Genomic DNA, 6,288 nt, shown 5'->3' with positions numbered 1-6,288 from the left:
GCGTGTGTGAAATCATCGTGATAGGCCTTTTATTTTGAGATAATACAGCATTTGATGAAGCATCAGTTGTCAACTCAAAGGGCCTATTAAAATCTGGGTACAGTAAAAGAACGTCTTCGGATGCCAGGATAGTTTTAATTTTTTTGAAAGCATGCTTTGCATCCGAATCAAGTATTATCTGAACGTGTTTTGATTTACTAGCTGCGACGTGTCCATTTTCACCTTGCAAATACTTAGTTAGTGGCTTAACTATAGAAGTGTAGTCCCTAACAAATCTACGATAATACCCTGCAAGGCCTAGAAAAGACCGTAAAGAGCGTAAGGTTTATGGAATTTTATAGTTAATGATATCCTGAATTTTGTTAGGGCATGTTTTAATACCACTTTGCGAAACTAAAAATCCCAAAAACTCCACCTCTGTCTGAAAGAATTTGGATTTTTCTGGTGAAACTCGCATACCTGCTGCCTCTAATTTCATTAAAATGTGATTTATATGATTCAAATGCGATTCTTCATCGCGCGAAAAGATGATGATCAATGTAAACGTGGCGAGTTTTACCGATCTCATCGCGAAGAATATCATCGATAGCGCGCTGAAAAATGCTTGGCGCATTTTTTAAGCCAAACGGCAAGCGACAAAACTCATATTTGCCGTTGTTGATATTAAATGCTGTTTTTGGTCTATCTTCATCTCGCAAATTAATTTGGTGAAACCCCGGTTTTATATCTAGAGTGGAAAATATAATGACTTGCCTAGATTTGCCAGAATGACAGATATGTCAGGAATGGGGTACCGATCGGGGAGAGTTTCTTTGTTAATTTTCCTAAAATCTATGACCATGCGTAGCTTTTGCTTTCCGTTTTCGTCCAGACCCTTTTAGTCACGACATGCATCGGTGAGTTATAAGGAGAACACGACTGACGAATTATGCCATCCTTCAGAAAGGATTCGATTTCTGCGTTGACAAACTCCGCTGCTGAAATTGGATAAGGGTAACTTTTCGAAAATATTGGGTCATCGGTGATGGTACGAATTGTTGCCTCTACGTTCGTATTATATGGTAGGGCTCTATCTGGGTGTGCAAATGCACTTGAATTTTTATCAATCATATCACGAAACTTCGCTTTAATAGTGGATGGGACAGAGTCCGCTTCTATTGTGATAGAATTGATTTGATTACAACGGAGATATTGAAGTTTGGTTAAACCACTATGATGACGTAAATACCTTGCTTCGATATCAATTTTAGCATTAATCTCTTTAAGGAAATCATAGCCGATTATACCATCGAACGTGGTTATATTTGTAAGCAAATAAAACGTCGACGTATGATTAAAGACATTGATCAAACACTTTTTATTTATAAGATTGTCCACATTTATCGATTTTAATGTAAATGGGTTTTCCATTACCTTAATTCCCTTAAGGAATGGAAGATTTTTGATAAAATTTTTCGAAGTTCCTGTATCGATTAGCAACTTGAGCTATGACGAATGGTAGGAGCGATTCTAGTTTAAATGATTAATTTCGGTTTCTAAATAATCAATGGAAGCGCGTGTTGTACTTGAATAGTCGCGATGGCACACATCAACAAGCGAATAAGAACTATAACGGTCCTCACAGGTATCAGATCCGTCAAAATCGGAACTTACTTCTTCTGGCATATAATTTACCTTCTGAGCCTTTGAATACGGTGTTTGAAAAGAACCAGACTGACCACGAGAGCGTTTAAATACTTGGTGAGGTTGAGTGTGTTGTTGCTGTGGCAACATAACGTTAGGTCGAGATTGGTCGTTGTTTGGTTTATGAAATGAGGCATTATTTTGATGCGCTGTGCGATTTCGATAAACGGAAGAACCGGGATCGACTTCCATTGAAGTTGGTCTATTATTCACATTTGGTGGGAGGTTCTTCCGATAGGGTTGAGAAAATGTGTACCGAGGTACTGCTGGCTTGAACATATTTGGTCTTACTAAATTACCCATAGCAAATGTTTGCGCAAAATCGTATCGCTTATGATTAGTCTTAAGCTCCTGCGCAGCAGCTAATGCAGAAGGTAAGTCCTTTGGACCTGAGGAAAACAAAATATCGCAAAGAGGGCGACGAAGGCCCGAAATAAAAATGCGTAATGCATTCTCCCTTGCGCGCTCGTTAAGAGCCGTAATGACCTTGGCGTTCCCGCTGTGTGTCATTATTTGCTTATTTATGACAAGTGTTAAATACATATCTACCGTATCGTAGTATTCTGAAATAGATAAATTCCCTTGCCTTAAAATACTCAATTCATTTTCCAAGGCATGTATTGGCCTAACAATTATTGCCTTGAAATTTAAAACAGTGTTAAAGGACGATAAAATCGTGTTAGCTGACCCAGTAATTTTATTTCTAAAAATACCCATTGCCACATAGTACCGTTCCGAACCTTCGGAATTTTCCCCGTTAAATTCAGGCAAAGATTTTATTAAATCAAGACTAAAATTTCCTGAGTCTATTGTTGGGTTAATCAAAACAGGTAAGTAGGAGTACAAATTTTTTACGCTCAATACTTAGCTTTGTTACCGGAGTACCAGATCATTATGATCTTATTGAAATTAAAGAAAAAATAAATGACATAGTAGAAAACAATGATAAACAAAGATTGATTAATACTCACTTTGAGAAACTGTTGGAAGCCTTCGATTGCAAAACTTTTAACCAACTTACAATGTTAGAAGAAATTCATAAAGAATTAGAGGACTTAACGTTAACTATAAACTTTGCAAAGAATAAAAATTTCTACTCTGCATCAATAAATTTAGAGGATATCGAAAAAATAATTAAAACCGAAGGATCAGATATACCCGTAATAAATTTAATGGAATACTCAGGTATTCATGTATGTAGAATTGAAGATACTTTTATTGTTGTATAAATTAAAGATGACCTTGATCGTTTTAATGCAGATTTTATTCTAAGCTTTAATAAATTACTGTAGATTGTAAATTGTAGATGTAGCTACACTTGCTATCTTAACTACCCTCCTTATCAAGTCCAAAACGTCCCCGTTGCGGTCATCCATCAAGCTTATGCGGGGGAATTCAAGAGATGTCGTGTGTTGCTTCAAGTACTTCATAATATTGTTAAAAAGATACTGTGATTGGTATTGTAAAGTATTGGTAATTGGAATGGCTTGGTTGATCATAATATTACATTTTAGATTACAGTATTACAGATTCAATTATTTAGCGCTCTATGAATAGTTGATAATATGGTTTAACATTTTGCTTGATAATTTAGATAAATTACACAGTTTTTCTTATAGTTATTACAGATTCCTTCTTGGAAATGTTAATGTAAAAATTCAAAATTGATATGTGTTGATTGTATTTATTATTTATTTGTAAGGATTTTCTGTGTGTGAATGTGTGAGTTAACGGAAAGCATCATCTGAGATTACTTTTATGGATTTTTTTTCCATCTATTAGAACCATGGTACCTAAATATCTTTCCACTACCTTTTCGACATAAATTCTATCAAATTTATTTCCAAGCCGTTTATTTCTTTTTAAGAATACCTTCTCTCCCGATTCGTATGTTTTCATCGCTTTATTTTCGTTTCGTTTGTTTAAGGTTTTCTCTTGCACTTTAAACAATCTTTCGCGTATTACTTTCAATTCTTCATTTGAACAATTTTGAAAAACATCAATTGGCTTGACATTGGTTGTGGAGTGAATGCTGTTGTTATATTTATATGTTGCTAATAGTATTAGATCTGTAGTCTCGCATAACTGTGTTGCTGTTTGATGCAGCGGGCTATTTCCATTAAAGTTGAAAGGAATCTTTCAATTTGCCCATTACTTTCACTATGTAACGTCGGAATGAAAAATTGTTCAATTGAAAAATTGTCCCTGAGGAAACTTTTAATTATCATGGAATGAAAAGCTTTCTCATTATCTGAAATAATTGTTTTCGTGTTTTTAAATATCAATAATATTTCGAGCAGTGCTTCTTTAATATCTACCATGGATAGTGAAGAAATAGGTTTAACAACCGCGTATTTGGAAAATTTGTCGATACATGATAGGAAGTGTTGCTTATCAGTAAAAAAATTGTCGACGTGTAAGATCTCGCCTGGCATGAAGGGGATAGGAGTTTTGCCGATTTCGAGGTTGGACGGTTTACGCTGATATTTATTTTCTAAACAAATTTTGCAATTCGAAATTATGGATTTCAACAAATTTTTTCATATCGGGGAAAAAATAATCGTGTATTATTTGTTTGAAATTTTCTTGTAAGCAGCAATGTGCTCGGTTATGCTCTGTAACGAGGGTTTCAAGTTGATCGGTTTTGTTGAATAAGTCAATAACAAATGTTTCGGTATGTCGAAATTTTATACCAGGAAAAGTATGTAGACACGAGAATCTTTTGTAATTCCCCTAGGATTGTCAGATTACAGTGAATTGCACTAGTGGTATTGGGATTAATTACATTTTTTAAACATTGTATTAAATTTTCAGGCTTATCATAACAGATTGTATGACGAACGAATTTTTGGAATACAATTTTTGTACTTTTGTGTAAAGATGGACCCTTTGTTAATATTATTTGATTTTTAAATCGATTTACGGGATACTCTATTGTTTGAATGAAGTTGGTAAAAGACTCTTCGGAATGCGCTGTATCCATTGATTTGCTTAAGTTATTAATAAACTGCCTTCACAGAACATCAGCTACCTTATTCTCCTTCCCTGGTTTATAATGAAATGTGGGCGCAAATTCTTCAATGAAAGCACTCCATCTCTTCATTTTTGCATTGGAATTTTTTTCTGAAATGGAGAATGTAAGGGGCTGGTGATCTGTAAAAATGTGAATATTTTTAACACCATATAGGTAATGCCGAAGAGTCTTAAGCGCCCACACTATGGCAAGCAATTCGCGCTCATTTGTTGCGTAATTTCGCTCGGTTTTAGAGAGCGTGTGTGAAATCATCGTGATAGGCCTTTTATTTTGAGATAATACAGCATTTGATGAAGCATCAGTTGTCAACTCAAAGGGCCTATTAAAATCTGGGTACAGTAAAAGAACGTCTTCGGATGCCAGGATAGTTTTAATTTTTTTGAAAGCATGCTTTGCATCCGAATCAAGTATTATCTGAACGTGTTTTGATTTACTAGCTGCGACGTGTCCATTTTCACCTTGCAAATACTTAGTTAGTGGCTTAACTATAGAAGTGTAGTCCCTAACAAATCTACGATAACACCCTGCAAGGCCTAGAAAAGACCGTAAAGAGCGTAAGGTTTATGGAATTTTATAGTTAATGATATCCTGAATTTTGTTAGGGCATGTTTTAATACCACTTTGCGAAACTAAAAATCCCAAAAACTCCACCTCTGTCTGAAAGAATTTGGATTTTTCTGGTGAAACTCGCATACCTGCTGCCTCTAATTTCATTAAAATGTGATTTATATGATTCAAATGCGATTCTTCATCGCGCGAAAAGATGATGATCAATGTAAACGTGGCGAGTTTTACCGATCTCATCGCGAAGAATATCATCGATAGCGCGCTGAAAAATGCTTGGCGCATTTTTTAAGCCAAACGGCAAGCGACAAAACTCATATTTGCCGTTGTTGATATTAAATGCTGTTTTTGGTCTATCTTCATCTCGCAAATTAATTTGGTGAAACCCCGGTTTTATATCTAGAGTGGAAAATATAATGACTTGCCTAGATTTGCTAGAATGACAGATATGTCAGGAATGGGGTACCGATCGGGGAGAGTTTCTTTGTTAATTTTCCTAAAATCTATGACCATGCGTAGCTTTTGCTTTTCGTTTTCGTCCAGACCCTTTTAGTCACGACATGCATCGGTGAGTTATAAGGAGAACACGACTGACGAATTATGCCATCCTTCAGAAAGGATTCGATTTCTGCGTTGACAAACTCCGCTGCTGAAATTGGATAAGGGTAACTTTTCGAAAATATTGGGTCATCGGTGATGGTACGAATTGTTACCTCTACGTTCGTATTATATGGTAGGGCTCTATCTGGGTGTGCAAATGCACTTGAATTTTTATCAATCATATCACGAAACTTCGCTTTAATAGTGGATGGGACAGAGTCCGCTTCTATTGTGATAGAATTGATTTAATTACAACGGAGATATTGAAGTTTGGTTAAACCACTATGATGACGTAAATACCTTGCTTCGATATCAATTTTAGCATTAATCTCTTTAAGGAAATCATAGCCGATTATACCATCGAACGTGGTTATATTTGTAAGCAAATAAAACGTCGACGTATGATT

The 6,288-nt window shown here is 35.5% G+C and overlaps 1 protein-coding gene across 1 annotated transcript in view; it reads left to right on the top strand.

Moving 5' to 3' along the window:
* The window catches only part of LOC125779479 (uncharacterized), a 54,894-nt gene that overhangs the window by 30,598 nt on the left and 18,008 nt on the right, over window positions 1-6,288 (top strand). The gene's annotated exons all lie outside the window — the stretch shown is intronic.

The sequence above is a fragment of the Bactrocera dorsalis genome, chromosome 6, assembly GCF_023373825.1.
Source record: "Bactrocera dorsalis isolate Fly_Bdor chromosome 6, ASM2337382v1, whole genome shotgun sequence".
Classification (NCBI taxonomy): domain Eukaryota; kingdom Metazoa; phylum Arthropoda; class Insecta; order Diptera; family Tephritidae; genus Bactrocera; species Bactrocera dorsalis.
The sequence above is the reverse complement of the archived record's forward strand: the minus strand, read 5'-3'. Positions and strand labels throughout refer to the sequence as shown.